This window comes from Choloepus didactylus, chromosome 4 (genome assembly GCF_015220235.1).
Source record: "Choloepus didactylus isolate mChoDid1 chromosome 4, mChoDid1.pri, whole genome shotgun sequence".
NCBI classification, from domain to species: Eukaryota; Metazoa; Chordata; class Mammalia; order Pilosa; family Megalonychidae; genus Choloepus; species Choloepus didactylus.
In genome coordinates, this window is record NC_051310.1 from 129,714,327 (window position 1) to 129,741,772 (window position 27,446).

Genomic DNA, 27,446 nt, shown 5'->3' on the forward strand with positions numbered 1-27,446 from the left:
TCTCATTAATATGAACAGACATTAATGAACAAACTTTGGGAGTTAAAAGCTGACAACACAGGCGACCAGGAGATAGAAAGAGGGCAGAGACCAGCCATTTGATGCTGAAGGACTACAGAATGTTTAGGATTGATTGCATAGATCCAGAAATAGATTGCATAATACTGTGTGATGGTAGCACAGTATTGTAAGTACACTGAACAAAGATGTCTGTGAGTAAAGCTGAAAGAGGTGGGATAGGAGAATGTATGACACCAGAGGTAAAGATAGACGATAAAGACTGGGACTGTATAACGTGGCAAAAACTGGAGTGGCCAATGACTGTTACTAAATATACAAATATAAAAATGTTTTTGCATGTGGGAAAGCAAATGAATGTCAACCATGTAGAGAGTTGAAAAGGGGATGGTATTCAGGAAAAAAACATAATCAAAGCAAACTGGAGTCTATGGTCAACAGTAACATTGTAATATACCTCCATTAAATGTAACAAAGGCAATATGCCAATGCTAAATGTATATGAGAGGGGGATATAGGGGAGGAATACGGGATTCTTGGTAGTGGTGTTATTTGCTGTCCTTACTAGTATATTGTATTGTATGACATTATTTTTCTTTTTATCATTTTTTTCTTATTGCCAAAAAAAAAACAAACCAATTTTTCTTATATTAATCAATATGTTCAAGTGCTGATTGTGGTGATAAATGTATAACTTTATGATTATACCATGAACAACTGATTGTACACTGTGGATAAATGTATGCTATGTGAATAACTCTATAAAATTGTAGGAAAAGATATATATAGGAGTAAAAGTGTTGGAGAAAACATGGTGAGAGGATGATGCCTCACCAATATGGACTAACTACAATGTGTAAACTCAGAATTGAATCTTAGAACATAGCCTAACGTGGACATAATAATTGTAACAGTCTATAGATTGTAAGCTCTTACAGCAGTTAACTCTATCCCTGAATTGTAATGCCTATCTCTAATCTTTGAGATGCTGATCCCCTAGCGTATAACCTGATTGGTCTCTGGAACAATGCATATCTCTGAGACACCTGAAACTCAGAGCTAGAGCTCAGCAGACATGAATGTCAGTATTAGTGCATACAGCCACTGTCAAAAAAAAAAAAAAAAAAAAAAAAAGCTGAAAAAAAGCCCAGAATTCAATTAGTGATATGAATGAAGCAGGTCTGGTTAAGACCAGGGCAAGCCAGGCCAAAGGGTAAAGGTTGAAACTGATTGTGTTTTAAAACTTCAACTTCCATATGAGACCAAGGGAAGAGATACCTATTTGGTACAGGATCTAAATTTTCTAAATGGTACAACTCTACAGTCGATTTGTTCAAACACCACAATTGCATGGAACTTTGAATAGGAAGGGAGATACGGTAGGTTAGTATAGGCTTGAGTGAAATAGTGACACATCGCAGAGTAATTTGGGCAGATAATTAAAAAATATATTTACAGCCTCCCCCTCCCCAGCCCCGAGGATCTGGGGGAAGGTGCGGATGTGTTGGACATCCTCACCTGGACTGGTGTTGATGTTGTCACAAACATTGGGACTGGCGGTTTGATGTGCTGAGCCCTCTATAATGGGACTTGTCTTTGTGGGGCACGTTACTGCAAAGAAGAGTCTAAACTTGCATGTAATTGTGCCTAAGAGTCTCCCCCTGAGTACCTCGTTGTTGCTCAGATGTGGCCCTCTCTCTCTCTAACTGAGCCATCTCGACAGGTGAACTCACTGCCCTCCCCCCTACATGGGACCCGACTCCCAGGGTTGTAAATCTCCCTGGCAAGGCAGAATATGACTCCCAGGGATGAATCTGGACCCGGCATCGTGGGACTGAGAGTATCTTCTTGACCAAAAGGGGGATGCAAAATGAGATGAAATAGTTTCAGTGGCTGAGAGATTTCAAATGGAGTCGAGAGGTCACTCTGGTGGACATTCTTATGCACTATATAGATAACAAGTCTTAGGTTTTAATGTATTGGAATAGCTAGAAGTAAATACCTGAAACTACCAAACTCCAACCCAGCAGTCTGGGCTCCTGAAGACAATTATATAATAATGTAGATTACAAGGGGTGACAGTGCGATTGTGAAGACCTTGTGGATCACACCCCCTTTATCTAGTGTATAGATGAGCAGAAAAATGGGGATAAAAACTAAAGGACAAATGGGGTGGGATGGGGAGATGATTTGGGTGTTCTTTTTTCACTTTTATTTTTTATTCTTGTTCTGGCTCTTTCTGATGTAAGGAAAATGCTCAGAGATAGATTGTGGTGATGAATGCGTAACTATGTTATCATACTGTGGACAGTGGATTGTATACTATGGATGACTGTATGGTGTGTGAATGTATTTCAATAAAACTGAATTTAATTAAAAAATAAAAAATAAAAATTAAAAACCAACAAAAAAAAAAAAAAAAAAAAAAAAAAAGAGTCATTGGTATTCCAGAAGGGGAAGAGAAGGGTAAAGGTCTAGGAAGAGTATTCAAAGAAATTGCTGGGGAAACTTCCCAAACCTTCTAAATACAAATCATAAATGACCAGTGAACTCCAATTAAATAAATCCAAATAAACCCACTCCGAGACATATTCTGATCAGATTGTCAAATACTGAAGAGAAGGAGCAAGTTCTGAAAGCAGCAAGAGAAAAGCAATTCACTACTTACAAAGGAAACAGCATGAGACTAAGTAGTGACTACTCAGCGGCCACCATGGAGGCAAGAAGGCAATGGCATGACATATTTAAAATTCCTAGAGAGAAAAATTGCCAACCAAGAATTCTTTATCCAGCAAAGCTCTCCTTCAAATTTGAGGGAGAACTTAAATTTTCACAGACAAACAAATGCTGAGAGAATTTGCTAACAAGAGACCTGCCCTACATGAAATAGTAAAGGGAGACCTACTCACAGAGAAACAAAGAAAGGAGAGAGATGGAGAAAGGTTCAGTACTAACGAGACTCAGTATGGGTACATTAAAGGGCATTAAGAGAGAGAGGGAAAAAATATATCTGACAAACATAAACCAAAGGATATGATGGCTGATTCAAGAAATGCCTTCACAGTAGTAATGTTTAGTATAAATGGAGTAAACTCCCCAATTAAAAGATACAGCTTGGCAGACTGGATCAAAAAATATAAGCCATCAATATGCTGCATACAAGAGACTCATCTTAGACACAGGGACACAAAGAAACTGAAAGTGAAAGGATGGAAAAATATTTCATACAAGCTACAGCCAAAAGAAAGCAGGAGTAGCAATGTTAATCTCAGATAAAATAGACTTTAAAGGAAAGGATGTTATGAGAGACAAAGAAGGCCACTACATACTAATAAAAGGGGCAATTCAACAAGAAATAACAATCTTAAATGTTTACGCACCCAATCAAGGTGCCACAAAATACATGAGACAAACACTGGCAAAACTAAAGGAAGCAACTGATGTTTCCGCAATAATTGTGGGAAACTTCAATACATCACTCTCTCCTATAGATAGATCAACCAGACAGAAGACCAATAAGGAAATTGAAAACCTAAACAATCTTATAAATGAATTGGATTTAACAGACATATATAGAAAATTACATCCCAAACCACCAGGATACACATTCTTCTCTAGTGCTTACGGAACTTTCTCCAGAATAGATCATATGCTGGAACATAAAACAAGCCTCCATAAATTTAAAAAATTGAAATTATTCAACACACATTCTCTGACCACAATGGAATACAATTAGAAGTCAATAACCATCAGAGACTTAGAAAATTCACAAATACCTGGAGGTTAAACAGCACACTCCTGAACAATCAGTGGGTTAAAGAGGAAATAGAAAGAGAAATTGCTAAATATATAGAGATGAATGAAAATGAGAACACAACATATCAAAACCTATGGGATGCAGCAAAAGCAGTACTGAGGGGGAAATTTATAGCACTAAATGCATACATAAAAAAGGAAGAAAGAACTAAAATCAAAGAACTAATGGAGCAACTGAAGCTAGAAAACAAACAGCAAACCAATCCTGAACCAAGTAGAAGAAAATAAATAACAAAGATTTAAAGCAGAAATAAATGACATAGAGAACAAAAAAACAATAGAGAGAATAAATAACACAAAAAGTTCGTTCTTTGAAATCAACCAGATTGACAAGCCCCTAGATAGAATGACAAAATCAAAAAGGGAGAAGACCCAAATAAACAAAATAATGAATGAGAAAGGCGACATTACTGCGGATCCTGAAGAAATTTAAAAAATTTTAAGAGGATACTATGAACAACTGTATGCCGACATACTGGATAATGTAGAGGAAATGGACAATTTCCTGGAAACATATGAACAACCTAGACTGACCAGAGAAGAAACAGAAGACCTCAACCAACCAACCACAAGCAAAGAGATCCAGTCAGTCATCAAAAAACTTCCCACAAACAAATGCCCAGGGCCAGGTGGCTTCACAGGGGAATTCTACCAAATTTCCAAAAATAACTGACACCAATCTTGCTTAAACTCTTTCAAAACATTGAAGAAAATGGAATACTACCTAACACATTTTATGAAGCTAATACTAAACATCCATCTAATACCAAAACCAGGCAAAGATGCTACAAAAAAGGAAAACTACAGGCCAATCTCCCTAATGAATATAGATGCAAAAATTCTCAACAAAATACTTGCAAATTGAATCCAAAGACACATTTAAAAAAATCACAGACCATGACCAACTGGGGTTCATTCCAGGAATGCAACGATGGTTCAACATAAGAAAATCAACAGTGTATTACAACACATTAACAAATCAAAAGAGAAAAATCAAATGATCATCTCAACAGATGCTAAAAAAGCATTCAACAAAATCCAACATCCCTTTTTGATAAAAACACTTTAAAAGGTAGGAATTGAAGGAAACTTCCTCAATATGATAAAGAGCATATATGAAAAGCCCACAGCCAGTATAGTACTCAATGGCAAGAGACTGAAAGCCTTCCGTCTAAGATCAGGAATGAGACACGGATGCCCGCTGTCACCACTGTTATTCAACATTCTGCTGGAAGTGCTAGCCAGGGCAAGACAAAGAAATAAAAGGCATCCAAATTGGAAAGGAAGAAGTAAAACTGTCATTATTTGCAGATGGTATGATGTTATATCTGGAAAACCCTGAGAGATCGACCACACAGCTACCAGAACTAATAAACAAATTTAGCAAAGAAGCGGTCTACAAGATTAATGCACATAAGTCAGTAATGTCTCTATATGCTAGAAATGAATGAAGTGAAGAGACACTCAAGTAAAAGATACCATTTCAATAGCAACTAAAAAAATCAAGTACCTAGGAATAAACTTAACTAAAGATGTAAAAGACCTATCCAAAGAAAACTACATAACTCTACTAAAAGAAATAGAAAGGGACCTTAAAAGATGGAAAAATATTCCATGTTCATGAATAGGGAGGCTAAATGTCATTAAGATGTCAATTCTACCCAAACTCATCTACAGATTCAATGCAATCCCAATCAAAATTCCAACAACCTACTTTGCAGACTGGGAAAAGCTTGTTTCCTAATTTATTTGGAAAGGGAAGATGCCTCAAAATTGCTAAAAACACTCTAAAAAAAGAAAAACAAAGTGGGAGGACTTACACTCCCTGACTTTGAAGCTTATTATAAAGCCACAGTAGTCAAAACAACACGGTACTGGCACAAAGATAGACATATTGATCAACAGAATTGAACTGAGAATTCAGAGATAGACTCCCAGATCTACAGCTGACTGATCTTTGATAAGGCTCCCAAAGCCAATGAACTGGGACATAACAGCCTTTTCAACAAATGGGACTGGGAGCGTTGGATATCCATATCCAAAAGAATGAAAGAGGACCCCTACCTCACACCCTACACAAAAATTAACTCAAAGTGGATCAAAGACCTCAATTTAAAAAATAGTACCATAAAACTCCTAGAAGATAACGTAGGGAAACATCTTCAAGACCTTGTATTAGGTGATCACTTCCCAGACCTTACATCCAAAGCACAAGCAACAAAAGAGAAAATAGATAAATGGAAACTCCTCAAACTTAGAAGTTTCTGTACCTCAAAGGAATTTGTCAAAAAGGTGAAGAGGCAGCCAACTCAATGGGAAAAAATTTTTGGAAACCATGTATCTGACAAAAGACTGATATCTTGCATATATAAAGAACTCCTACAACTCAATGACAGTAGCACAGACAACCCAATTATAAAATGGGCAAAAGATATGAAAAGACAGTTCTCTGAAGAGGAAATACAAATGGCCAAAAATCACATGAAAAAATGTTCAGCTTCACTAGCTATTAGAGAGATGCAAATTAAGATCACAACAATATACCATCTCACATCAATGAGAATGGCTGCCATTAAACAAACAGGAAACTACAAATGCTGGAGAGGATGTGGAGAAATTGGAACTCTTATTCACTGCTGGGGGGACTGTAAAATGGTTCAGCCACTCTGGAAGACACTCTGGCAGTTCCTTAGAACACTAGATATAGAGTTACCCTTTGATCCAGTAATTGCAATTCTCAGTATATACCTGGAAGATCTGAAAGCAGTGACATGAACAGATATCTGCAAGCCAATGTTCACAGCAGCATTACTCACAATTGCCAAGAGATGGAAACAACCCAAATGTCCTTCAACAGATGAGTGGATAAATAAAATGTGGTATATACACACGATGGAATACTATGTGGCAATAAGAAGGAACAATGTCGTGAAACATATGACAATATGGATGAACCCTGAAGACATAATGCTGAGCAAAATAAGCCAGGCATAAAAAGAGAAATATTTTATGCTACTGCTAGTGTGAACATTGAAAAATATAAAATAAATGGTTTATAATGTAGAATGTAGGGGACCTAGTGATAGAGAGCAATTAGTGAAGGGGGAATGATACCCCAATAAGAACAGATAAGTTATCATGGGTAAATTTAACTTTCCGGGAATGCCCAGGAATGACTATGGTTTGTTAATTTCTGTTGGGTATAGTAGGAACAAGTTCCCAGAAATGTTGCTATCTTAGGTTATCTGTCTTTCTTATTCCTTTGCTGAGTTATAGTCTGTACATTTTCTTGGGATAGAGTAGGAATATGTTGGAAGTAAAGTAGTTATTTTAGTTTAAAAAAAATTAAGTAAGGTGAAGTATATGAAGCTCTCAGCAGTAGCCCTGTCCTTAGCATGTGATAAATGGCAGCTCTATTTATTGTCATTGTCAGTGGGAGTCTCTTCTTGGTAGAAGATGCAGTGAGTAAATGCTTGTGGTTCTTGGATTTTTTGATCAATGGAGCACTACTAATTGGTATTATTTTCCCTTGACGTAAAAGAGGTGTTGTAACTCTCAATAGGTAAAATATAACCCAGTCTAAAAAGAAGTCAAGTTCTCATTAATTTATCACAGCAAGAAGCAAGTACTTTACAATTGTATGCCACATGAAGAAAGATGAATAAGGATTTCTTTTAAGAAGAAAAAAACAGTTAGGCATGGACTAATAATGGCTGGCATTTATTGAGTGTCTGCTCTATGCCAGGCACAGTTCCTAGGGCTTAGCACACCCATTCTATACATTCTGCATGACAATCCTATGAGGTGGGAGTATTAGCTCCACTTTCTAACTGGGAAGTGTGATGGTTAATTTTATGTGTCAACTTGACTAGGCTGTAGTGTCCAGCTGTTTGGTCAAACACTGTCCTAGTTGTTGCTGTGGGGTGGGTGGTGGTATTTAATAGATGGGATTAGCATCTATAATGAGTTAACCTTAAGTAAAGAAGATGACCCTCCATAAGGTGGGTGGGCCTCATCCAATTAGTTGGAGGTTTTACTAGCAAAAACTGAGTTCCAAGGATCAGAAGGACCCAGGCTAAAGAATTCCAACTTAAGACATCAACATCACGCTTATTGGAGTTTTCAGCCTCCAGCCTTCCCTATGGAATTCAGACTTCCACCCCCACAATTGAGTCGATTTCTTATAATAAATCTCTTTTATACACACCTACTCACACACACACACACACACACACACACACACACATATCCTGTTGGTTCTGTTTCTCTGGAGGACTCTAATACAGTTCTAGGGGTCACTGTAGGGGGACCTAACCTAACTAACCCCACTGTGCCCAGAGGACCCTGGGAAGTCCTAATCCTGTCAGGAGGTGAGGATGTATAACCAGAATGGTGGGACTGAGGTGCAAGTAGGACTTCCAGGTGGCGATATCCAGTCAGAAGTCGAAAACATAGGACATGCTAAGTCAGAGATATTTTATTTCTGAGTTGGAACAGAGTAGTCACTGGATGTAGTGAGAAGTGGTCAGATTCTGAATACATTTTGAGGGTAAAACCAATGGGATCTGGAAGCCTTCAGAAACCTCTGAAACTATCCTTTGAGGAGTACTACAATGTAGGCCACAATCCCAATAACCTTTCTTCGAAAGCCCTCTCTTGGTGTCTCGAGGATAAAAAAGACAATTCACCCATGGAAAGACGCCTTCCTGGTCTTTGTCAAATGTCAGGGCACTGCGCTGGCTTTTCCTCTGTCCCCCTATAGATTCTGCCCCCCCCCCACCAAGATGTGGAGAGCAACAAGTTATGAGTATTGCAAGCCCATCTTTTTTCTCAGGATTAGGCAAATTTCATCAGGATTGGTGCTCTAGTTGCTATTTCTATACAACAAACCACACCAAAACTTAGTAGCATAAAACAGTATTTTAGTATGCTCTCATATTCTGTGAGTTAGTAACAGAGCACGATGGAGATGGCTTGTCTTTGCCCCATTGTGCCTGGGCCCTCAGCTGGGAAAATTCAACAGCTGGGGGGACTGGAAGGCTGGAATCACCTGGAGGAATCCCACTCACATGCTTGCAGTTGGTACTGGTTTTTGGCTGGGAGTTCAGCTGGCTGTCAGCCAGAACATCTACACCTGGCCTCTCCATGTGTCTGTCTACAGGAGCTGGTCTGGGCTTCCTCACAGAAAGTGACTGGGTTACAATAGAGAGCCTCCCTGGCAAGCAATAAGTGTTTGGCATTTTAATTACCTAGTCCCCAAAGTCACATGATTTCATTCCTCTGGACTCTTTCAGTTAGAGTCTACCTTCAAGGGAAGAGGAGACAGTCAGCCCTAGGGGTTGGCTATCAAGATCACATTGTAATTCATGGGAGTGATGTCATAAACATGGCAACATAAACAGCTACTGAAAATCTCTCCCCAGAAAATCAACAAAATAAAAAGGACAATTCTGAATTGTTCAGAACTCTGGAAAAAGATATAGACTGGAGGAGGTCCCTAAAAATGCCGAATTGAAGACAGAGATAAATATGAGGTAGGAAAATCCTGTACTGGACTGACCAACCCTCTCCCCTCTCCCTCACTCAGTCTCTCACAGCAGCGGGGATCTCTCACACTGGGGACACAGAACATAAATTCTGTCACAGCAGTGTGACAGACCCCACCATTTGGAGACCCGGGGGGCAGGGGAGGATATTTCAAGGACCTGATCAATGAGGGCAAGGAGTCTGAGAAAATGTGGACAGAGACTGTTTTTCTAGCTCTGGGTCCGAAAGCTGTTCCCCTACCCCTGAGGAAACAGCAGCAGGTGGCCATTCCTTTGCTTGGGGGATGGCTAAAAACTGGTACAGTTGGAGGAGTCCTTTGCCACAAATAAAGTGGGGGACACAGCCCCACATTGAGCCAAATTTTGGCCAGCAAAGTGACGGCTCAGAAAACCCGCAGTTTCAGTGTGCCTGGTCAAAGGCACCCTGGACACCAAGGCAAACTGCTTCTGAGGACAATTAAGTTATCATCACATACAAGGGAAGCTCGATGAGACTAAGTACAGATCTCTCAGCAGAAACCACGGAGGTGAGAAAGAAGTGGTATGATATATTTAAGATACTGAAAGAGAAAAACTGCCAACCAATATTTCTATATCTGGCAAAACTGTCCTTCAGAAATGAGGGAGAGTTTAAAATACTTTCAGACAGACACTGAGAGAGTTTGTGAACAAGATACCTGCTCTACAAGAAATACTAAAAGGAACACTACAGACAGACAGCAAAAGACAGGAGAGAGGTCTGTAGAAAAGTGTAGAAATGAAGAGTGGCAGTAAGGGTAACTAATAGGGTAAAAAGAGAGAAAATATATGATATGACAGATAAAATCCAAAAGACAAAATGTTTGAAGTACTGCCTTTACAATAATAATATAAAATGTTAATGGATTAAACTCCCAAATCAAAAGACATAGATTGGCAATATAGATAAAAAAAAAAAAAAAAAAAAAAAAACAGGACCCACCTATACGCTGTCTACAAGAGACTCACTTAAGACCCAAGGACAAAACAGACTGAAAGTGAAAGGCTGGAAAAAGATATTTCATGGAAACAGCAATCAGAAAAGAACAGGGGCAGCTACACTATATCAGACAAATTAGACTCCTAATATAAAACAAATAAAAGAGAAAAAAAGAAGGCATTATGAATTCATAAAAGGGAAAACCCATCAAAAAGACGTAACAATCATAAATATCTATTCACCAAGCTAGAGTGCCCAAAAATACATGAGGCAAACACTGACAATACTGAAGGGAGAAGTAGATACTTCTACAATAATAGCTGGTGACTTCAATACCCCTCTCTTCAATGGACAGAAAATCTAGACAGAGGATCAATAAGGAAACAGAAATTTTGAATAATATGATAAATGAACTAGACTTAGATATTTAGAACACGTTACACCCCAAAACAGAAGAATATACATTTTTCTAAGATGCTGATGGATCATTCTCAAGGATAGACCACAAGTTGGTCTAGAAAGAATATTAAAGCAGGTCTTTTTACAAAGCAGGTCTCAATAAATTTTAAAAGATCAAAATTCTACAAAGCACTTTCTCAGATCACAATGGAATAAAGTTGGAAATCAATAACAGGTGGAAGGCTGGAAAATTTACAGATATATGCAGGCTAAACAACATACTCTTAAGCAACCAGTGGGTCAAGGAAGAAATTACAATAGAAATCAGTAAGTATCTCAAGGCAAATGAAAATGAGAACACTACATACCAAACTCAAGCGATGAGGGAGGCAGGACAAGACAATGGCATAAAGAGGTGTGGAATTTAGTTAGTTCTATAGAGCAACTAGTAAATAGCCAGGAACAACTAGTAAATAGTCTGGAACAACTGTTGGGGGACATCTGTGACTGGACACACATCGCACACCAGCCTGGAATGGGTGGAAAGGCTGAGATAGCAGCATAGAACTCTAAGTAAAGCTCCCCAAACTGCAGAGCTGGCGCCCCTACCCCACTGGTGCCCCTCCCCCACCAGCACAGCAGACTAAGCTGAAACACTGCCCTGTGGAGAAAACAAGTAGTTACCTGCAGCAAGGTGAAGTAAGTCAACCAAGCTTCAAATGTGATTTTAATTAACAAATTTTCACCACTGGATATAAGCTACAAGCACACATAAACCTGGAGCAAGCAGGAAAGGAACCTGAGGTTCCTCCCAGCAGAGAGGAGGCAGGGCCGACAGAAAAAAAAAAACATAAATAAAAACAGAGGACTTTGGAGACAGCTGAGCTCAGAATACTGGAAAAATGGCTGGGTCCCAAGAAAAGGGGAAAAAAGGTACCAACACTGGTCGACCAGAGAAAATGGGGGGCTGGGTACTGGCTCTGAAAAAGGGCTTTCTCTTTTTTTCCTTTTTCTCTCATTCTAAGTAGCTCATTAGAGAAAGCCTCAGCCGTTTTCAAATGTCAGCACTAACCCAGACAAGGTGGAGTTAACAGAGTCACAAAGACAAAGGAGAAATGCAAGTGGAGAACATAAGTCCCTAAAGAGTGTATCTTCCCTAAGAAAAAGGGGGCGGGGCCCAGCTCAAGTGGCCACCCTCCCTCAGAGAATTCAGACTCCATGGCCTGGGGTGGAGGGGCCGGAGGGACCAGAAACAACTTAAGCTTGGCTTCTCACAGCCTTGGCTCCCGGCCAGTACAGGGTCCTCTGAGAATTAAAGAGACCACATTGCTTTACACTAGTGGGGAGCCGCAGGTTGACAAGTGCCACCTACTGGACAGGATAAAAAAAGCACAGAGTCTAGAGGCCTCACAGGAAAGTCTTACAATCTTCTGGATCTTACCCTCAGGCAAACCTGATACTGAATACAGCCTCCTCCTGAGACCTGGGCCCCTCTGGTCTGGGAAAATCTGATTGGGGTAATCAAGGAAACCAGATGCCTAGACAACAAAAAAATTACAAATCACACTAGGAAAAACGAAGATATGGCCCAATCAAAGTAACAAACTTACACTTCAACTGAGATGCAGGAATTAAAACTAATTAATCAAACAAATTTTCTAAATCAAATCAATGAGTTGACAGAAGATACAGCAAAAGAGATGAAGGCTATAAAGAAGACATTCAGCAAACACAAGGAAGAACTCGAAAGTTTGAAAACACAATTGGCAGAACTTATGTGAATGAAAGGCACAATACAAGAGACAAAAAAACACAATGGAGACATACAACAGCAGATTTGAAGATGCAGAAGAAAAGATTCATGAACTGGAGGACAGGACATCTGAAATCCTACACACAAAAGAACGATAGGGAAAAGAATGGAAAAATATGAGCAGTGTCTCAGGGAATTGAATGACAACACAAAGTGAATAAATGTACCTATCATGGGTGTCCCAGAAGGAGAAGAGAAGGGAAAAGTGGCAGAAACAATAATGGAGGAAATAATCACTGAAAATTTCCCATCTCTTATGAAAGACATAAAATTACAGATCCAAGAAGTACAGTGTACCCCAAACAGCACAGATCTGAATAGACCTAGGCCAAGACACTATTAAGCATCAAATGTCAAAGACAATGAGAGAATTATGAAAGCAGCAAGACAAAAGCAATCCATCACATATAAGGGAGCTGGATAAAACTATGTGCAGATTTCTCAATAGAAACCATGGCGGTGAGAAGGGAGTGTTATGATACATTCAAAATACTGAAGGAGAAAAAGTGCCAACCAAGCATTCAATATCTGGCAAAACCATCCATCAAAAATGAGAGTTTAAAATATTCTCAGACAAACAAATACTGAGAGAGTTTGTGAATAAGATACCTGCTCTACAGGAAATACAAAAAGGAACACTGCAGACAGACAGGAAAAGACAGGAGAGAGAAGTCTGGAGCATAATATTGGGTGATGGTAGCACAATAATGTAAGTACACTGAACAAAGATGACGGTGAGTATGGTTGAAAGAGGAAAGTTGGGGCATATAGGACACCAAAAGGAAAGATATAAGATTAAAGACTGGGACTGTATAACTTAGTAAAACCTAGAGTGGTCAGTGATTGTGACTAAATGGACAAACATGTTTCTACGTGAGGGAGAACAAATGAATGTCAACTTTGCAAGGTGTTAAAAATGGGTAGTACTGAGGGAAAAATACAATCAGTGCAAACTAGAGTCTACAGTTAACAGCAACAAGGTAATATGCTTCCATTAATTGTAACAAAGGCAATATACCAAAACTAAATACCTATAACAGGGGGATGTAAGGGAGGATTATGGGATTCTTGGCATTGGTGGTGTTGTCTGACCTTTTTATTGTATTTTATTTTAATGTTATTTTTTTGTTGTTGCTTTTTAGTTCTCAATTTTCTTTTTCTTTTTTCTTTTTACTTTTTTCACCTCTTCCTCTTTCTTTGTGGAAGAAATGGAAATGTCCTTAAACAGATAGTGGTAGTGAATGCATAACTATGTGATTATACAGGGAACCTCTGATTGTTTATTTTGGATGGAATGTATGGTGTGTGAAAAAAAACTGTCTAAAAAATAAACATAGGGATACAAGTGCTGGAGAAGATGTGGAGAAAGGGATGTACCTAATCACCATTGGTGGGGAAGTAGAATGGTGCAGCCCATCTGGAGGGCAGTGTGGTAGTTCCACAGGAAGCTAAGCATTGGGTTGCCATATGGTCCTGCAAGTCGGTTACTGGGTTTATACTTGGAAGAACAGAAAAGAGGGATACGAATGGACATTTGCACAATGGGGTTTATGGTGTCAGTATTCACGATTTGCAGTGGATGGAGGTGGCCTAAGGGTACATCAACTGATGAACATAATGGCAAACTGTGGTGTATAAATACAATGGAATATTGAGCTGCTGCAAGATGGAGTGAAGTTGTGAGGTGAACGGACACTGAGGACAGTATGTTGAGTGAAATAAACCAGAAATGAAAAGAAAAGCATTATAATGCCTCACTAATATGGACTAACTATAATGTACAAACTCTTGAGAATTGAGTCTAAGAGCATAGGTTATCAGGTAAGGCTAATTGTAAAGGTTCCCAGATGGTAAGCTCTTACAGCAGGTACATCTATTCCTGAGTTGTAATCGTTATCTCTAAATTCTGATATGCTGAGCTCTCTGTGTATAACCTGATCAGTCCCTGGAACTTTGGGTATCTGTGTGACACCTGAGACTCAGAGTCAGAGTCCGGCAGCTATGAATCTCAGCATTATACCATAAAGTAAATGTTAAGGAGTCTGAAAAAAGAGATCAGACTTCAATTAGAGATATGAAACAGAGTTGGTCAGGACTGAGGTAAATTAGAATATAAGGTAAAGGATGATATTGACTCTATTTTCAAACTCCAACTTCTGTGTGAGACCAAAGGAAAAGAGGTTTCTTTGGTACAAAATGTATATTTTCTGTAGCACACTATCTAATTAAACCTGTCCAGTCAGTTTATTTAAACAACGTAATTAGATATGGAACCTAGAATAGGGAATGAGTATGTGTTATTCTGTACAGGCTAATGTAATACCCAATCCAACCCAGAATATTTTGGGCAGAAAATAATAAAGTATTTGCAAAGTTCCCTTGAAGGACTGAGGAAAAATGTGGAACTATTAACCTTCCCCACCTGAGGAATTCCTGCTATTCTCTTAAGCAATAGGGGCTCCCAATTTAATAAGCCAAACTCTCAATCTAGAGGCTTGCCTTTTGAAACTTATCTCTCCAATGGCAAATCTAAGCCCACTTATAACTATGCCTAAGAGTCATCTCCAGAAAACCTCTTTGCTGCTCAGATACAGTGTCTATCTCTAAGCCAACTCTGAAGGTAAACTCACTGCCCTCCCCCTTACATGGGACATGTGTCCCAGGGGTGTAAGTCTCCCTGTCAATGTGGGACATGACTCACAGATAAGCCTGGCCTTGGCATTACGGGATTGAGAATGCCTTCTTGACCAAAACGGGGAAATTCAATGTGACAAAGAGATTTCAAATAGAATCAAGCTGTCATTCTGGAAGTTATTCTTATGCGTTATATAGATAGTCCTTTAAATTTCTAGTGTGTTAGAATACCTAGAAGGAAATCCCTGAAATTGTTGAACTTTAATGTAGTAGCCTTGATTCTCAATGACGATTGTATAACTATTTAGCTTTTATCATGTGACCGTGTGATCATGAAAACCCTGTGACTGACACTCCCTGGATCCAATATATGGGCAAATGGGTAATAAAATAAAGACAAAATATATATATAAATAAAAGAGGGGATAAGTGGTATGGGATGTTTTGGGTGTTCTTTTTTATTTTTATTATTTTGGGGGGGAGAAATGAAAATGTTCTAAAATTGATTGTGTCAATGAATACACAACTATACGATGACACTGTAAGCCACTGACTGTATACTTTAGATGGATTATATGGTGTGTGAATATATCTCAATAAAATTGCATTTAAAAAATCACATTGTAAGAAAAACATATATGGGCTTGGAAATATTGTCAGGGCCATCTTTGGAAAATACAATCTGCCACAAGGGCCACAGTATAGAAGAAGAATCAAGTACTAGGAGTCAGGAAACCCTGATCCACCTGCTACAGCGTTAGGCAAGCTGCTTCATTTTGCAGTTGGTCCAGATTTCCCAGGGTTCATCTAGCTTCCTGTGGCCCCCCTGGGAGTCTTGGGGGTGAAGTAAGGAACAGAACATGGGCTGGCCCTATTTCAGACACTGTTGGTTGCCTCCTCAATGGCCACCCCCTCCTTTTCCTTGATGGTAGAATCCCAGTGCTGTTTGAGTGTCCTCCTGGCTTCAATCAATCCAAACCAATCATAGTAAGCCCATTCTTCTTGTCAAAGGGTGATCTGGGATAGGAATATGATCCGGGTCTGGTCAATAGAAGTGAGAGGAGGTCTGCAGAGGGTCTCTAGGAATTCTTTGCTTTAAAAAAATAAAAGTTGAACCTACTAGAATGGCTATTAATAAAAAAAGAAAAAAAAGAAAAAGAAAATTACACGTTAGGAAAGATGTGGAGAAACAGGAACACTCATTCATTGCTGGTAGCAATGTAAAATGGTTCAGCCACTATGGAAGACAGTTTGGCAGTTCCTGAGAAAACTAAGAATAAAATTATCATACAACCCAGCAATCCTTCTACTAGGTATATACCTAAAAGAATGGAAAGCAGGGATTCAAAAAGATATTTGCACATTGATGTTCATAGCAATATTATTCACAATTGCCAAAAGATGGAAGCAATCCAAGGGTCCATTAACCAATGAATGGATAAACAAAATGTAGTATATACTTATAGTGGAATATTATTCAGCTGAAATAAGGAATGAAGTCCTGAGACATGCAACAATATGGATGAACCTTGAGGACATTAATGCTGAGTGAAATAAGCCAGATACAAAACAACAAATATTGTATGATTCACTGACAACTAATTATAATAAGCAAACTCACAAATTCTATATTCTAGAGTTAGAATACAGAATATAGGTTACCAAGTTGGGATTTAAAGAATGGGGAGCTAGTGCTTAATTTGTACAGAATTTCTATTTAAACTGACTGGACAGTTTTGGAAATGGATGTGGTGGTGATTGTAGCACAAAATTGTGAATTTAATTAAAAGTACTAAATTATATATACAAGAATGTGGTTAAAACAAGAAATTTTAAGTTGTATATATTATTACTAGAATAAAAATTAAAAGATAAAGCATAGTACTATATAACACAGTGAACCCTATTGTAAATGATGGAATATATTAATAGTACTAGTATAAAAATGTTCTTTCATGAATTATAACAAACATACCATAATAATGAAAGGTGTTCATAACAGAGTGATATATGGGGCAAATACACCTAATGTAAACTATGGACTATATAGCTAATAGTACAATTTTAATATTCTTTCATCAATTGTAACAAAGGTACCACACTAATGCAAGGTGTCAACAATAGGAGGGTATATGGGAACGCTGTATTTTTGACATGATTTTCCTATAAAGCTACAACTTCTCTAATTAAAAAATTAAGAAAAAGGTGAGAGAAAAAAATAGATAAACTGGACCTCATCAAAATTAAAAACTTTTGCACATCTAAGTACATTATCAAGAAAGTGAAAAAACAACCTACAGAACAGGAGAAAATATCTGGAAACCATATGTCTGACAATGGTTTAATATCCAAAATATATAAAGAACTCCTTCAACCCAACAACAAAAAGACAAACCACCCAATTTCAAAATGGGCAAAGGACTTGGATAGATATTTCACCAAATAAAATATACAGATAGCCAATAAGCACATAACAGATGTTCAACATCATTAGCCATTAGGGATATGCAAATCAAACCCACAATAAAATACCATGTCACAATAAAATACCATGTCACACCAACTGGAATGGTTATTATTTTAAAAACAGAAAATAATAAGTGCTAGTGAGGATATGGAGAAATAGGAACCCTCGTACATTACTGGTGGGAATGTAAAATGTGTAGCTGCTGTGGGAAACAATTTGGTGTTTCCTCAGAAAGTTAAAGAGAATTACCATATGACCTGGCAATCCCACTTCTAGGTATATAAACAAAAGAACTGAAAGCAGAAATTCAGACAGATATTTGTATGGCAAGGTTCATAGCAGCGTTATTCACAATAGCCAAAAGGTGTCAGCAACCCAAGTGTCCATCAGCAGATGAGTGGATAAACAAAATGTAATACATCCATAAAATGGAATATTACTCAACCTTAAAAAGGAATCAAGTCCAGATACATGCCACCACATAGATAAATCTTGAAGACATCATTTTGAGTGAAATAAGTCAGAAACAAAGGGACAGATATTATATTTTTCCACTTAATATGAAATAGCTAGAGTATGCAATGCATAGAAACAGAAAGTAAATCACAGGTTACCAGGGGGAGGGGAGAATGAGAAAAGCAAATTAATGCATATTGGCAGTAGGATTTGTGTTTGGGATGATGGGAAAGTTCTGATAATGGGGAATGGTGAAAGCAGCACAATTTTGAAAGTGAATGAGATGGGAAAGTTTATGTTCTATACATATACATACATATATATATATATATATATCCACAATTAAAACATAAAAAGAGCAAATAAAGAGGCAATGACAATTAGATGCAATATATGATGACCAGGACTGGATCTAACAATGGAAAACAAAAAGCCCAAAAGGGCATATGAAAAACATTGGAATATAGACTGAAAGCTTTATGTCAATATTAAATTTCTTAAATTTGATAACTGTACTTAAGGTGGTTACATAAGTGAATATTCCTATTCTTAGGAAGTGAACACAGAAGTCAGACATAAAGACCAAACACTGCATGATTCCATTTATATGACATGTCTAGACGAGACAAATTCATAGATACAGAAAGTAGATGAGTAGTTTCCAGGGGTTGGCAGAAAGGAGAATGGGGAGTGACTGCTAATGGGTATAGAATTTCTTTCAGAGGTGATGAAAACGTTCTGGTATTAGTGGTGATGGTTCCACAACTCTCTGAATATATTAAAAACAACTACTAAATTGAATTCTTTAAAAGGGTTAATTCTATGATATGTGAATTATATCTCAATAAAGCTGTTTTGTTTTAAGTAATAAAAAGAAAGGTGTAACAAGAAACAGCCACTTTTGCTGCCGGAAATGTTCGTGTATGTATACGACCTAATCTCACAGCCAGCATTTTGTAAGAAAGGAGATAACAGAAAACAAGCTAACACAATGAAGATGGCAGAGTCGAGAGATGGAAAGAACCTGGAAATTAACCTGGAACACTCTACCTTACCACCTCTTGTTCCATGAAATACAGTTAAGTCATCCTTTTTATTTAAATCATTTAGAACAGGGGTTTTCTGTCGTTGCAATTAAAGGCAGCATAATTCATACAGCTCTCCTAATCTGCCACTTATTTGGAGGGCTTCATACTCCTGGGAAGGTTGCAAGGGTTAGAAGATTACCACCAAGGACAATTGAAGTCCTGCTGCCAAGCAGAGCAGCTGGGACCAGGTCCCTGCTGTCATTTATGCCCTGAGCCTCCAGGCCATAAGGCTTGGCACCTTCATCCATAAGGCAAGGGACTTATTCTCTGCAATTATCAAGAATTTACAACCAGGCATGAAAACGGAGTAGTTCTGGTGTGTGGTAACTTAATGGTGGTAAACAAAAAATATACTAATGGGGAGAAAACCCCTAACGATGTGGTTCCATCACTTCGAGGGAGTAGCTTGCCTTAAGCCCTGTGTATGATAAGAGGAGATGCTGTGAGTGCCCCACATACATCCCTCAGATCTTTTCGTATACTCCAGCCAACTTCAAACCGCCAGTCTCTGTTTCCCTGTGCCTGCGACTTTTCCCCAGAACTGTGGAATGTCACTGTAATCACATGCAAGGAAGGCTAGAGTGTCACAGAAGTAAGGCCCCCAGGGAACAGCCCAACCAGTGCTCCTTGGGTGGGATTATTCTGAGGCATATATTTATACTGTTTTCCAGAGCTTTACCAGGGGACTAAGCTCCATTTGCCCACTGTGATAGCTGGCTTAAAAATGTTCCCTTTGTTGGCTGCCATCCTTCCTATATCACTTCCCCACTTCCCTATTGGTGTCTGTGTCTCTCCCAAATGAAGTACTTGTGCTCAAATCTTTGTTTTAGCGGCTGCTTCTGGGGGAACACAAATTAAGGCATTGATCATAGGGGAGTGCTAGACAACATGGGAAGAAGGGAGAATGACAGTGAAATCTCTGAGAGATGAAGCAACAGTATAATCACATCCCACTCTCTATTGGGAAGCTCTGAAAGGCATGAAACCAGGATTTCTGAGGATGGCCAAGTGGAAAATGAGCCTCCCCAATCTTCAACGCCCACTGATTGACCATGGGTATCCAGCTGGTGAGGCCTTATATATATAAAGGTGTCAGGATACCATAAATGCAGTTCTGAGTGGATTCCAATCCTGGCAGCACTTATGGATAGCATTTCACATGGATGACTGCTCATCTGCTCATCTGCTCAGCCCCCATCTCCCTGCTGCTCAGGGAACCTCTCGGCAGTGATCAGCATTGAAATGGATCCTCTTTTGTTCTATCTATTCAATGTGTTTATTTTCAAGATTGCATTTGTGGAACGCATTTAAACAGCATCATTTAGAAGAAAACAAAAGTCATCAGATGGAAAAATAGAACAAAAAACACATCCAAAAAAAAATTCCCCAAGCAATAGCGGCAAGGTGGCATGAGTTATTGTTATCCTGCTGTTGTGGACAATGCAGCTGTGTTGGAAAAGCTGTCTGCTTTTCATACTCCAGAATTTTCAAGAGAACTGAACACAGGTCACCAGAATTCCATGCTGAAATTCACTTTTTGAATAAGTTTGACAAATCTTCTGTTTCGGTTTGCTAATGCTGCGTTTATGCAAAATACCAGAAATGAACTGGCTTTTATAAAGGGGGTTTATTTGGTTACAAAGTTACAGTCCTAAGGCCATAAAAGTGTCCAAACTAAGGCATCAACAATAGGTACCTTCACAGAAGAACAGCCAATAGCCTCCTGAAAACCCCACCTGACTAGAAAAGGAAAATAGGTCACAGACAGCAGCAGGGGGATATTATATATCATGGCAGTTCTGGCAGTGACAGGGGAGCAATGGGCCCCATAGTCAGCCAATCCCCACCCTGCCACTTAGTAACTGTGTGACACTAGGTAATTTATTTAACCTCTCTGATCCTCAGTTTCCCCATCTGCTCTAGGGTTCTGGTTTCAAAATGGCTTTCTCCCAGACGTTTCTCTCTAAGCATCTGGGGGTGTTTTCTTGGTTTCCCCCAGCCGAACTTTGGGCTAGCAAAAGTCTACTTTCAAAGGCTGTCTCCAAAATGTTTCTCTCAGCTGCAACACTGAATTCCTTCTATCTGAGCTCTTAATTTACTAGGGCTCCAGTAAATTAATCAAGACCCATGCTGAATGGGTGGGGCCACACCTCCATGTAAATAATCTACTCAGAAGTATCATCTACAGTTGGGTGAGTCACATCTCCATGGAAACAACCTAATCCAAATATCCCACAAGACAGGATTAAAAGATCATGGCTTTGTGGGGGACATAATATATCCAAACCAGCATACCTTCCTTCTTCCCCATAGTGATGATAGGAATAACAGTTACCAGGATTGCCATACATTTCATCACAAAACACAGGCCAACTTTTTCTCAGAAAAATGCCTTCCAGTTGATCCAGATCTTATTTGGATGGGCCTCGTTCTCAGGAGCTTTAACAACACCCTTAGCCACAAGCTGGCCACAAAGCCAGGCTCACAGGAAAGCCAAGACAGAGGATGGCTGTTTCTGAGGATGAGACAAACATCCCCTCCCCTGCCTTTAGGAAACTGAGAGAACCAAACTGCCTTTTCCCCCACTCCTCCAAACACACCATGAGTCTGCCTAAAGAAGAGGCTGAAAAATTTAAGCAATATGCCAAAGGTGGCAGAAGGCCTACTTTTATTCACAAGTAGGCCCTGACCATTGCTTCTTCCCTGCCTGTCATTCTCCCAAAGGCCAAAACAGGGAGAGGATGGCAGTATAAAAAGGTGTTCTGGATCCTGAAAGGAAGAGTCAATAATTTTCCATGGACTGATCTTACCATACTGAAGGTAGTATGTCTGGGGCATTTCCCCATCTGACCAGAAGAGGAAAATAGATCACAGACAGCAGCAGGGGGATATCATATATCATGGCAGTTCTGGCAGTGATAGGGGAACAATGGGCCCCCTAGTCAGCCAATCCCCACCCTGCCACTGAGTAACTGTGTGACACTAGGTAATTTATTTAACCTCTCTGATCCTCAGTTTCCTCATCTGTAAATAGCAGCTCCTACTCATAGGGTTATCTTGAGGATTAAATCAATGCAAACAACCTGTGCCTGAGGCATCACAAGCTCTCTATAAATGGCAAGTCTTATTACTACCGGGGGAATGCAGCTCTGGCTATAACACTGCAAGCAGAGCATGGGCTAATAACAGCTGTCTCTACAACTGTCATATTTAGGGGCTGTTAAAGTGACTGGAACTGTGGGTCTCAGAGCAATGATGACTATCAGAGAACACAACTGAAAGACTGCAGAAAGTTACCAGAAGGCCCCACTGCCGTCAGAGAACCTCCTGGGGGCACAGTCAATTCGGCCTGACAAGGATGCTGGGGCTAGAGGAAAAGGCAGTCTCCGACAGATAAATCTCAGTGAGCCCTGAAGCAGAACGGGCACATGCTGTTTTTTTTAAACCACAAAATCACAAGAAAGAGAGAATTTACAGAAGTTGTGCCTCACTGAGGAGAAAGGAGGTTGAAGACCACAGGCAAAGCAGCCTGAGTTTCTTGCCACGAGTCCTCACCTCCTGAGCTGCTGCTGTGATGGAGGATGCAGGAGTGGGGAGTGAGGCCTGTGCACACCCAAATGGACCAACACCCCTGACTGAAACTTAGAGGGTAAGAAATCTTCTGAAAGTGTTAAGTGTCCTCTGGCGACCTGTCCCAATCCCTCCTCCATCAGATCTCGGGTTTCTAAAGCATCAATATGAACATGACTCAGTAATAATCAAGCATTTTCTTCTCCATCCTTATCAGACATATAGGACAGCCATGCATGCCTAAGAAATGACAACAGTGCCTTCATGAGCAAATTCCAGAAACAGGGTGGTTTCCTTAGGGAAAAGAGCCAATAAGCAGAGATTTGGGTGGAGGTTGTAAATGATGTGTGAAGAGGGGAATAGCTGAATGCTGGGGAACTTTTCATAATACAGTAAGTGGCAGTAACCTCTACAGATGCTGGGGAACTTTTCATAATATGGCAAGCGGCAGTAATCTCTACAGATTATCAGATTGTGGGAGCAGGATCTGTGTATTGAAACCCATCTCCAGGAGATGCTGATGCACACCCCCAGGAGCTAAGAAGCACCCAGAGAGGGCCCTGGGCTACCAGAGAATCCAGGAAGTAGGGGAAATGCCATTCATGAACTTCTTCAGGGGAGGATCTATTTCCAATCCACAATTAATTTATCTTGTGACCCCGATTACTCTGAGGGCTTCCTGAAGACAGGAACTTTGCTTAAATCATTTCTGCAACCCGCATTATCTAGATTCTAGACCTTTGTCTGGAAAATAGTTGATGCTCAATAATTGTATGTTGAAAGAGTAAATAATTAACTGAACAAATTAATGCATATGTAATATGCCCTGCAAAGTGGAACACCATTGTTTCCACTCCTAGACCATTCTCCATTTTGCTCTCTTAAAACTATAAATCTTTTCCTCAAATGACATTTGGAGGCTTCTCCCTGGACTGCAGTTTCCTACTCTTATGCCTGGTTCTTAGACCACCACACTCAGGATTAAGAATTCTGTATCACTTCATTTCTCTAATTCAATAAATGTAGCTTTGACAATTCTCCAAAATGGTGAGAAAATTCAATCTCAGTCACATTTGGCAGTGTCAAAGTACAATTTTCAAAAATTTAAAAATGTCATTTTATATAAACATATAGGCAACATTTGTCAAAAGATTTACATAATTCACTAATGAGAGAGTCAGTGAAAAAAGAGAACAGGGTAAGAAGATTACTAAATTACATACAAAACTGGTTTATACCCTACTGAGCAACAAACAAATAGCAACAAAAAAAAATCCACATCATTCTTGGGGTTACCTTCTCTAGCAAACAAAAACATGTGCATTTCAACTAGGTAAAAACCATTCACTTCTTTTCAGTTTTCTCCAAGTTAACACCTAACATTATAAAGTCTGGACTATAAATTGTAAGCTCAACAAAATTATCTTCCCCTAGAGAAGGCAAGTGAGGTCTATTCTGGAAATAACAATACTGGTAAAAAAAAGAGTTAAAATGAGAACGAGTTAGGGGGAAGCTCAGAGATTTATAAGACAAACGTGAAAATGAGACTAAATTAGATTAAGGCACAATGTGTGGTTGCAGCAGGGGAGCAAGTCCAGGGCAATGCGACCTGTGGAAAAGAATGATAAAAAGATTATAACAGTGATGCTAGTGCCAATGTGTATGAAGAAGAGAAAGAGGAAGAAGAAACCTGGTGTATCGAGATAGTGATCCGGGGAAAAGACCAATAAATTATACTGAACAAATACCCAAAGTGTGCCTTGATGTAATATTAACTAAGGGGCTTGTTGGAAGTTTGGGATGGGATGGATATCCAGATTTTCCTCTCTCACAAGAGAAAACTCTAAATGTTTAATAAAGTAAAGCCTCCTACTCCTTTCCCCCTTACACCCTCCTCCAAACCTGAAAGGCAGGGTCTGCAGAAGAGATTCAGGCCCAACTACTTAATGACAGGAACAAGGACTAGAAGAGTCCCAGGGACTGACCTGCCTCTTGAAGGAACTCTTGCTTGGGGCACTTTCCACATGGAAGTAGGAAAGGTAAGAGCTCTAAAAATCCAAAATTTGGCAATAAAACTTGACCTGAACTCTTGGAAGCTATTTATAGCTTTTATTTATCATACCATTTAGTGAAAATGTCATACATTTCATTGCAGAAATAATAATGTATTTGAAAATGGGGTACTTCTCCTGGCTCTTTCTAGTCCATGTTACCTTTCTAAACTCCAAACAGTTCTATATTCCAAAGCCATCTGACCCTATAGGTTTTAAGTCACTACATCCAGAGATTACCAATATTAACATTTTGGTTAATACAAATTTTTATTTCCTTGTTGCTGGCTATTTTGGAAATTATTTCCAATTTTCTCTTTTTAAAAAAATTCTGCAATGAACAGTTTTATACATAAATGACTCAGACATTTTTGGTTATTTCCTTATGATAAATCCCTAAAAGTAGAACTAGAGTAAAGGAGTATGCATGTTTTAAGGCTCCTGAAACATGTTGCCAAATTACTTTCTAGCACTTTTGGCCAATATTTGAGAAAACTTATCTCAGCACAACTCATACTGCATATTAATGTTATGGAATTATTTTTATTTATAGCCAAAAAGCAAGGTGCATGATCAAGAAATGTACATGATAAAGCAGTACCAATTCAAGTATTACAGAAATATATACATCCTTGCTGCCAACTTTCAGTTCCTTTCCCCAAAGAGAGAGGAGAGAGAGACAGGAAGAGGAGGTTAATCATGTTCCACATATTTTCCTCTCAGCCTTTGCCACAGCCTGCCCCTACAACCCCCAATTCTGTGCCTTTAGATGCCAGGAAGATGATGACCTTAGCAATATTCCACTCCCCAAACCAGACCTTTCCTCAGCTGTTTAATTCCTGGACTTTACTAACCCTCGCTATTGCAAAAGCAGTTCAAAATTTCCCTTTCTACATCTATTTTCTTATTCTAGCAGGATTTGACAAGTTCCTCAGACCTGGTTAAGAAACTGAGGAAGAAAAAAAAACAAAACTTTTAAACCCCATTATATTTCTGGCTACCAATGTGATGTTCCAGATCTTTCCCAAACCAAATGGCAAGAGCCGTATTTAAGTTGTGTGCTGTGGGGCACTAGCAGAGGCTTTGCCCTTTAAAGTCCTGGCCCCAGGAAAGATTATTTCCACTCCAGACCATATCTCTCATGGCCAAGGGGACAGGGGACAGGTAGGTTCTATGTTGGCCCCACAAGAGAACCACGTGACTGGAGTGATGACAAAGAACCCCCGACAGAAGGGGGTGGGGGTGGGGGTTCTGTCACCATTGGTTCTGCCCGCTGGGGCCCTCACCCTCAGGCAAACCTATCCTCCCTGTGCCCTTGGGGCTGTCTTGGAAAAGAGAGAAACCAAACAATGGTTCTAACCACTAAGTCGATTCCTTGCAATCCCGCAAGGAGATCGGACCATCCATTCTGGATGACGCATTTCGCAGTACCCACTCCAGGGTCACAGAGATGAACCCAACCCTGTCCCTGCCCAGGAGAAGACAAACCCTGTGACAGGGCTCCTTTTAAAACTCTTCCCCTTTTAATCGTAGCTGCCGTTTTACAAAGAGACGTCTATGACAAGAAATAGTCTCCGTGTAAAGGAACTTACCTGAATCAAGTTAGTGAGTTGTGGAGATCATAGAGAGAGCGCGCCAGGCTCTCAACTCCCCGGCGGAAGTGAAAGTGGAGCAGACAGGAAGGGGCTGGGCCTTGGTGCCCCGGGGCTCCCTTCGCAGCCCCGACTCTTCCTCCTGGGTTCATTCGCTTAACTCCAAACCAAAGGGTCTTCGCGCTGTGCTGTTGTGTTTCTAGGCCGAGGCTCTGACCTGTCCTGTCCTAGACTTCTCAGGTTCTAACCTCGTTCCTTTACCTGCATTCCTAAGTGGGCTCGAATCGTTAACCACTGTCCAAGGCTCCCTGTCTCCTTTACCAAAGAAGGTATTTGTAAGACTGTTGACTCCACTATGCTATTCAAATTTGTAACACATGAAAGAAAGTCATCAAATTATACTTCCATTTCCCAATTTTGCATATACTTCATGTGTCTGATGACAAGTTTTCAAGTATTAAGTTTTTCAGAATTATGTATCTCTCACGTAACTGGGATTGGGCTGTACAAATTAAGATTTCATTGCTAACATAATAATTTTTTAATGTTTTCATGTATAGTCTTAATTTGTAGCCAAATTCTCATCTGACAATTTCTTACGTAACTTGAATGATTGTTCTTAGGCCTCAAGTCCAGATAATTTGCATGATCAAATGACAGTATTTAACAGACATTCAAGTAACATATCTTGAGATTTAACCATAAATGTCTATTATATGAAAGTCTGCAATTATATATATACATATGATTTGGCTCTGGCCTTATCTCTACAACACTTTCTAGATTTTTCCAAAGTTGTTCCATAGTCTGAAAAACATCCACATTGGTCAAATATATTATTAAACATATCAGTATTTGGGTTGAGGCTTTCCTTCGGGCAAACAATCCGAAAATTGCAACTGGTGGGTGTTTCCTGAGCTGCCATGCCTCAACCCCTCTTTATTAGGAAGAAATGGATCAGGGTGTTGGCACCAGGATGTGGACGCAGGGAAGGGCTTAGAAATATGGACTGAGTCTCCCTTGAAATGAACTGAAATT

At 39.4% G+C, this 27,446-nt stretch overlaps 1 long non-coding RNA gene across 1 annotated transcript in view; it reads right to left on the reverse strand.

Moving 5' to 3' along the window:
• LOC119532020 overlaps positions 1-26,467 on the reverse strand; it is a 67,848-nt gene extending 41,381 nt beyond the window's left edge. The window contains exon 1 of the long non-coding RNA XR_005216466.1: positions 26,409-26,467. This is a non-coding gene — a long non-coding RNA (uncharacterized LOC119532020). The remainder of the gene's footprint in view (positions 1-26,408) is intronic.
• Positions 26,468-27,446: the final 979 nt, after the last annotated feature.